Source organism: Arachis stenosperma, chromosome 3 (assembly GCF_014773155.1).
Source record: "Arachis stenosperma cultivar V10309 chromosome 3, arast.V10309.gnm1.PFL2, whole genome shotgun sequence".
In the NCBI taxonomy this organism is placed as follows: domain Eukaryota; kingdom Viridiplantae; phylum Streptophyta; class Magnoliopsida; order Fabales; family Fabaceae; genus Arachis; species Arachis stenosperma.
Window position 1 is genome coordinate 37,159,686 of NC_080379.1, and position 7,593 is coordinate 37,167,278.

The window sequence follows — 7,593 nt, forward strand, 5'->3', positions numbered from 1 at the left end:
CAGCACACACAGTTGGGTGTATATTTTATTCAACCTTGGGTGTATTATTAGACTTGCATTGGGTGTAACAGTTTATAATTTACGTTTATATATGCTTTTATTTTTTTTTCATATTTTACCACCTGTAATACAGCTTTTGAATACATCACAGGCAGTTTACCATCACAGATAGTTTAACTATCAGAAAAAATATACATCGAATAGAAGTTGTTGATAAATGGCAAATATTTACATCATTTGTTCAATTTACAAACTACGCAGCAGTTGGATTACCCAGTTTCTATATCAGCAGAATTAATCTGACAAAACAGACTCAATAATACAGAGGATGGCTTCGACAACCTTATAGCACTACTCTCTCTAATTGCCCGATCTCTCTGTTTATTCATCTCACTGAATAGTATCCGGGAAGCATACTCCACTCTATAGTGGTCCACCTCCTCCTACAATTAAAAAGTATGTTATGTTTAAACAGAAATATTAATTCAGTAAAGTAATACAGAGTTATATAGTTCTAAAGACAGTTACCTGTGTCCAATTATCCCATTCATACTTCCCCTTTTTAATGTTTTCCGGCTCAATTAACTCAAGCCACTTCATAACGTAGATAGCGCAGTCATAGCTGAAAACGAAGAAAATAAATTACAAATCTCATTTAGGAAAGTTTAATGTTCAGACTCACAAATTTATACCTTTTTTTTGCCCTGATATTTTAACATATGATGCTTTAATTTCCTTTTCCTTCTCGCCTTTCTCCAGAGGTTTTCCGCCGGCATATGTTATCAATCTTGAAAGTACATATCCCTTAAATACCAAAACAAATCAGTAATACACCCGAATGAATGCACAGGATACACCCAACTGAATATGAAATATACACCCAACACAACCTTCGAAATAGACCTATCTATTAAAGTAAAGAAGACAGAGGCAACTTACAGTGAATTTATTAATTTCCTTTCTCTCATCGCTTGGAGCTTTTTTGTGTAGCGGGTCAAGTATTTGACATTTTCGCTTTGTTGTATTTATTAGCCATAACCACCAATGTCCCGAGTGGCAAACAGGAGCAAAAATCTGAAGGATTGCCACATTTCAACAGTGTGTTATTTTATTTGGCATATAAGTAATAAATAAGCGTACTAACAAATTTAGCAAACCAAACTTACATATGGATGCGAACTTAATTTTTTCTATCTATGAAGTGAATGAAACTCGGGTAGGCTTCCACCCTGAATTCCTTTTCCGTTTTCGGGGATATGAATTCCCCCTTGGGTGATCCGAAAGTGCCATGCTCTGCAAGAATTGCGATACAAGAAATGAAATACTGAAAATACACAACTTACACCCAATCTAAGCTAAAAAATACACCCAAATCAATGTATAAAATACACCCAAAGTTCGTAGAAGTAACACTTACCACAATATCGGGGGGGAGACAGTATATTTGTTCCTGAAACCTCTTTTCATTTTTCTGGTTTAGGATGAGGCAGATGGCAGATACAATCTAGAAATCAATTTTAAATTAATAAACATTGCAGTTGACTTTGGTGTAAAAACATTAATGTTAGTCTAAAATTACCTGAGATTCTATATCACTTTTTGCCTGGAGGGATGCAAGGTGCGTTCTCATCAAAATGTATTCTCCTTGGCCAATCAGAGTGCATATCTCCTCAAACTCGTCAGTATCGCCTTTTGCATCTTCCTTCAGTCTCGTCCCCCAGATGTAGCACTTTTGTTTCATATCATCCGGAATTTGATTTATTCCCTCAGGAGTTTCAAACTTTGCAAAACTTTCTCCCCCAGTCTCCCTCTGAATTTGTGGACTTTCGTCTTTTCCCTTTGCCGCACTGCTTGCTAATTTTTGGACCAAACTGTCTAATTGTTCTAGCATAGTTGCAGTTTCTGGAGATTTTTTTCTTTCTGTCTCCTGCGTCGACGCCCCCTCCTGGCTTGAATCTGTCAATCCGAGGCTGAATGATGGCATCCCCGGATCTGTTTTAGGAACATAGGTTGCTGTCCGTGCCATCATCAACAGGGCAGCAGCGTCCTCTGCGTCTGGATGACTGCGTCATTATGTATAAGAATAAGAGTAAGAATAAGAATATACGGATGATAAGCAAAGATTGATTTTAGTCTAATGAACTTACATTTTTGTTGGAGCTGGGGGAAGCTTGGGTGTTGTTTCTTGAAGTTGTTTGGGGGTTTTAGGAGTGCTGCACAGTTACACAAAATTAATCATGGCGTAAAAAAAAACTGATCAGGAAGAATATACACCCAAACTGTTAGCAAATATACACCCAAACCCTAAATAAATATACACCCAATACTATTTTCTTACGTTTCTCTAGCCCCTTCAATCTGTAGCATAGGGATTGGTTCGAAATCTGCGTCAGTGGTTGTTTGTTGGGATGCCGGCACAAAAAACTGGATCGGGACTCTAAACAAGAATAAAAATGAAAGGTTAACAACGTATTTGAAAATAATAAGGTTATAAGGTTGAAATATTCTTGGAAAACTCACATTGCAAGCGCTTCCGACGGTGTTTGTTCCCTAACAACCATCATATTCGAATCAGTCGGAGTCAACCTAAAATACACCCAAAGAAGGTCAAAAAATACACCCGAACAATTCAAAAAGAAGACAGGCTTTATTTTTTGAGAACTTACATACTTGCAGTTTTTGCTTTTTTTTGCTGCCTTTTTTTTCTTGAATAAAATAATAAAGGGCTTTTTTTTCTAAAAAAAATATATACAGAATTAGAAGTAGAAGTTATTAGAAGAACAAAAGTAACGATTATTTGAAAGAGAAATTACATGCTCTGAGACGGCTGGTTTACACTACTCTGTTCTGTGCGTCCTTGAGAGGAAGGATCATCACTTCCCAAGTTCACAGCCGGTAGTCTAAACAGATTTGATGTTATTCAAACGAAATATACATCCAACTTAGTAAACAAGATACACCCAACTTGATCCACAAAATACACCCAAATTGTTTCACAGAATACATCCAAATCATGATAACAATATTTTATTAAATAATAAAGCTTCTTATGTTTCAGAGGACACATAGCGACCTTCTGTCGATCGCAGGTCAGCTTGGTTCTCCCTGCGAAACAAGATACAATTATTAGCAAACAAAAGACACCAAAATCTCAAATACACAGCCCAGCAAGACATACCCCTCTGCAGCAGATTTATCAACGTTTTTCCTTAGCCATTCATCGAGTTCGTCACTTGATATTTCATATCTCTCACTACATTCATAAAATAAGACGTTAACACAAAATAATTATGATGATAGACCGTAGTATAGCTTACGAGGTACTGTACCCGTCAAAGTATTGATCTTCTTTAGGAGGTGAATCCTCCACAACAACTTTTTTCTTTTTTTGTTGTGTTTTGGGTGAAAAAAAAAACAGTACCAATCAGAAATAAAAAATTAATTTTATCACATAATTTTATCCAAAGAAATGCTTACTTTTTTGGAGTTGTTTTTGTTTCTTTCTTTTCTTCTCCTTCTCCGCAGGCGATGATTCTTCGCTCCTATAAGTTAATAATAGACACTTCAGTTAATACACGAAATCTTTATAACGAAGCCAAAAGAAAGGAGTATTAATTTCAGGACATTACTCATCACTTGGTTCAGATTCAGATTCTGAATCAGAATCTGACTCGTCTTGCCTCTGCTTTCTTTTTCTTGAGTCCATTCTGGAAGGCAAACAATTGTCATTTAGAACATACTAAAAATACATCCAAATGAATTCACGAGATACACCCAACTAAATATACAATATACACCCAACGCAGCAAACGAAACACACCCTGCTTAATAAGCTACATACACCCAACGTGGACAAATAAAATACACCCAAACCGAAAAAGAAATTACACCCAAGTATGGTAGTTACTTTTTTCCCTTTTTGCCGGGGTGTTTTCTTCCCGAATCCTCTGAGTCTTCTTGAGCCTCAGACTCAGAGGTAGAAGTGTCACTGTCAGTAGTTTCTGTCTCCGAAGACGATGTTGGGCTCGCCTTCCTTTTTTTTGTTTTTTTTATTTCTTGTTTTTTTTCTTTTTTTTCTTTTTTTCTCATTTTTTCTCTTGTCTCTACCATCTTCACAATCCCCTGAAACATGAGATATTTTAGTTAGCACCATTCGGGTAAATAAAATACACCAAATTATTATGATTACTCACCAAAATTTCCCCTCTTTCTGCATTCATTCTTTCCACCAACTGCTCCTTAGTCCAGTTGGCAATCCATGGCTTTTGTGGTCTTTCAGCCCTGTTCTTGCCTTTGTTTTTTGAAAGATGAAAGTAGATTATCATCAGGGCGAAGAGGCAGCCATTGATTGCCTTCTTCTTCTTCTCTTGATAGTCTGTGATGCCCTTGACCATGAAGGTCAAAACATGCCCCCCAGTTTCTCTCCGATATGCCGTCCATCTTAAAAATTGGGGTCAGGTGCACGGGCGATATTTTGTTTATCGTCGTTGGCAAAAGGAACGCCATCTGTATGTAGAGGATGAATATCCTCTTGAACATCAGGCGTTCTTCTTCGTTGCCAACGCCAATTTCCATCATTTCATCGGTAAGACTTTTGAGGGTCTTACCCTGGAATCTTCTATAAATTATTTTGTCATCATCAGAAAGTTTCTTATAGTCAACTTTCTCAGGAAATAGATCTCCTACAAAAAGGAAGACAACAAAGCATCCAAGTCGGTTCAAATACACCCAAGCATCAGGTTAATATACACCCAAGCAACAACTTAATATACACCTATAATTTTGAGCTAATTACCTGTTGCATTGATGCCAAGCGCATCACCTATTTTTTTTTGGGTTATTTGGAAAGAACCATATCCTGTCTTCAGTCTGTTCTCCCCAAGTTTGAAGTTGTTTGCCAGCTCCCTTAAGAATTGGTGATCCACCCTCAGTGGTGGGATGTGCATCAACCCACCGAATCCAAGATCCCTCACAATCGCCTTCTTCTCCTCAGTCATGTTTCTGAACTTATCATTCAGGAGATGTGTGGCACATTTAAGGTCTTTTGTTTGGTTTCTTGCTGCCATTTTCTCTGAAACTAAAAATACACCCAAAGATATCAGTAATATACACCCATATATATATGACTCAGATACACCCATTAATAACAATAAGATACACCCATTGATAACAGTAAGATACACCCATATATATGAACCAGATACACCCAAAGATATCAACAAGATACACCCATTGATAACAGTAAGATACACCCATATATATGAGTCAGATACACCCAAAGATATCAACAAGATACACCCATTGATTACAGTGAGATACACCCATAGATATTATTCAGATACTTCCATATAGATATCAGTCAGATATCACTCAACCATGCTTCAATATCAAGCCACATTACAAGGTTAAGCAGTTTACACCCCCGAATCTACGGAATAAACCCCCAAAAATCAACAAAAATAGCAGGAGAACTTAGAATAACAATGTAGAACGACGTAGAACTTAGAAGAACGACGTAGAACTTAGAACAGTGTAACAAAGAAGCAAGAGTAATAGTAAACCCTAGAAGAACGACGTAGAAGAAAAGTAAAATATACAGTATCTTAGCTTAATGGACTTACGTTGAGTATTGTTGCTTTGTTTTTTCTTCAGATTCTTCACGGAGAGTTTGATGGTGTTTTAATGCAGTTTTCGAACTACGATTTCTATATTTTGAACTTTGATTTTCGCTCGAAAATGGGAGGGTTTCGTTGTTTTGAAAGCGCCTTGAGAAATGGAAGAAGTGGAAGAAGTGGAAGAGTCTGCCATACGTAACCGTTCGAATGTTGAGCGCGTGATTTTGACGCGCCATGTTATCTCTCTTCATGCGCGTGAGTTCTGTTTGGGCTGGACCAACTTGTATGCTTGTAAGCTTGTATGTGTAGCAGGCCCGTAATTAAATATACGATGTTTTATTTATGTTTACACAATAACATATTATCTAATGCACTAGTTTTATATTGTCATTTAATTAGATTTATTTAAATTATATTTTAAGTAGTAGATTTAAAAGCTAGTTATTTTGTTAATATGATAATACATGATTGTTTGTGTAAAATTTTTATATTGACAGGACATGAAAATTAAATTTATTTTAAACATGTCTATTATTATTTTTTCGAAGAAGGTGCGAGCATATGTTCTTGTTTTTTACTTTTTTAAAAAAAGTTATTGAAAAAGGATGATAATTAATTGTATGGAGCCATTTTTATTTGAAAATGATAGAAATCATTAGAAGATTTAATATATTTAATTATAATATAATATTTAACATAATATATTGGTGAAAATTTACCTGTAATTATTTTTGTATGAAATTGATATCTAAAAATTATTATATAATTTAATATATTTGATTAAATTGTTTTCTAATAAATTTTAACTATTAAATTTAGAATTTATTTTGATGTACTGATAAAGCAAAATATTTTATACAATAATTATTTTGATTAATGTGATATTAGACAATTAAATGCATCTATAAAATTACTTTACACTAATCTTTAATATATTAAAATTAAATTCTTAACTTTAAACTAACATAGACTAGAATTTTCATATATGTCAATATATATCTTTCTATGAACAGTGGTCTTAAAAGAAATTAATAAAAAATTATTGAGTAGATTTCGGTTTAAAACTCGGTTATAAAAACGGGTGTGATGGTTGATCATATCACATACTGTTGAGAGGTAAATGTTTAAGTAGCTAGTAGAAAAAAGTCTGCAGACTTGCTGCCTAACATGTTGCCCCAGCCGAGCCCGTAGTTCCGCCTCCATTTTGGTCAAAAGTCAAAACAACAATTAGACGAGTATCACATAAGAAATCTAAATTACCGTAAACAAAGCAAGCATCATCATTCAGCACCATCATTGTTTTCCATATTATCCGCTCCGTCATACCTACTTTCGTACTTACCAATTTCATTTTCCATTCTCTCGGATGGTCATCGTCAAGTTACCCATATTACTGTTTCTAACTTAGAATATGGATCACACTAGTTTGCACGTTCTTCGTGGCTCAGAACCTTAAATCATTACATTTACAATTTAATTACACATCTCATAGCATAAGTCTTTATACATATATATAGTTTTCACAACGCCTTTCACCTGCCAAAGAATTCCACTTCGCAAGGAACGCCAAATATAGGTTCATGTCAAAATCGATTAAGTGGATCAAATCAGTTTTACCGTTTCTTCTTTCTAGCAATGGAAAAGATAATTAATAATTACAGGCTCCCTTTCAGAATTTCTTTGTTTGACCAATCGTCTGCTTGTGCGCTTGGTAATCATATTGTAGTATAAATGTATAATCACTTGAGCTTTACTTGGTCTCCTGCCTCTTTAGGTAATGCTGAAATTAAAATATATATGAATGTTGTCCATTAATTAATTGAGCAATGCTAGGGGGCCAGCAATTTTTGTGATTGTTAGCCATCAACTAATCATCAATGATGATTTGATGGTGTGAGATTGGTGTGAGATTTCATCCAATGACTCACCTTTCTCTGCTGGTTACATGCTGGCCAAAATTTAATAAAACTGCTGGCCT

At 35.2% G+C, this 7,593-nt stretch overlaps 1 long non-coding RNA gene across 1 annotated transcript; it reads right to left on the reverse strand.

Moving 5' to 3' along the window:
* Positions 1 to 1,222: 1,222 nt before the first annotated feature.
* Positions 1,223 to 1,741, reverse strand: LOC130968117 (uncharacterized). The gene is made up of 3 exons (XR_009081516.1): positions 1,580 to 1,741; positions 1,418 to 1,504; positions 1,223 to 1,293 (listed from the first exon to the last, which is right to left on the reverse strand). It is a non-coding gene; the product is annotated as an uncharacterized LOC130968117 (long non-coding RNA).
* Between the last annotated feature and the right edge of the window lie 5,852 nt (positions 1,742 to 7,593).